This window comes from Adiantum capillus-veneris, chromosome 26 (genome assembly GCF_014529385.1).
Source record: "Adiantum capillus-veneris isolate H3 chromosome 26, ASM1452938v2, whole genome shotgun sequence".
In the NCBI taxonomy this organism is placed as follows: Eukaryota; Viridiplantae; Streptophyta; class Polypodiopsida; order Polypodiales; family Pteridaceae; genus Adiantum; species Adiantum capillus-veneris.
Window position 1 is genome coordinate 129,132,945 of NC_140956.1, and position 1,233 is coordinate 129,134,177.

Genomic DNA, 1,233 nt, shown 5'->3' on the forward strand with positions numbered 1-1,233 from the left:
CAATGCTGAAAAATCCCTATTCTACTTACTCACAGGCAATTAATAATACCAACCATTTATAGCTAGCTTGAGGACCTCCTTTCTTGAGAAAGAAAAGAGAAACCTTGGGCTCTGATACCAATGTAACATTTAATGGCCTAAAAACTTGTGTGTAGTGGAAATTATCATGAACATAGTGGAAATTCCGTTAGAATAGATTCCTAATGAGAATTACAAGAGTGCTTGGGTGGAGAGAGCAACAAAAAGAATAACACCTAGTTAGATAGCATGAACAATACTTTTAAAAGAGAGAAATTAAACTATTGACAACAGTTGAGGACCAGATTTTCATGGAGCCGGTCCCCCCTCCAAAAGGCTTTGTATTATGGTTTCTCCCATCAAGAGAGACATTGTACAATACAATTCTTTGTGTTCCTTCAAGACTAGCAAGTGCAATGAAGATGAAAGCTTCATGCACTAAGAAAAACACTTAGCAAACACAACATCAATTATCTCCGGTCTCAGACCCAAGACCTCACACACCTTCAAAGATGGTGAGAGCTAGTAGGGTATGATAGTAGATTGAGAGGAAGAAGGAGTATTCTTACGAGAAATATGTACATCTCCTCACATAATCACTCATATTAGCATATCTTAGCTTAGTAATTAGCATGGTAGAGGAGATGAGCATTCATTGAAGCTTGGATCTTGGTTGGATTTGCATCACAAAGCTAAGAGTTGTTGGTGTAGGCCTCCCTTCTCACAAGCTTGGAGTAGGTGATAAGCTTTCCATTAAAGATTGAGAAGGAGAGAGAGTCTTCTTTACTTCACACATGAGATTGTGTGAGTGTGTGTGTGATAATTCCTTGCAAAAATCAGCCCCCTCTCTCTCTCTCTCTTGGTCGACCCCTCTTGCTATTTGCTCATGCTCTCCTCTCATTGGACCTCCCCAAGCCTAGCCAATGGTAATTAAGCAGTATAAGTGATAGCCTTCTGACATGTGTCCCCTTTTCCCCTTTTGTGAGAGCTTTAGGTAATTTAATAATTCAACTAAACTCTCATTGGACCCCTTTGCCTCCTGGCCAATAGGAACCAGGCAAGCCATTGGGCTGCTGAATGCTCATTGGACCCCTTGGGAGACTGTCCAATAGTCTTCTAGAGGACTTAATTCTCATTGGTTCTTTTATTAAGTGTTTTTTAAATTAATTAAACTAGATTTACTCTAGCCTAATTCTCATTGGTCCACCTCCAAGG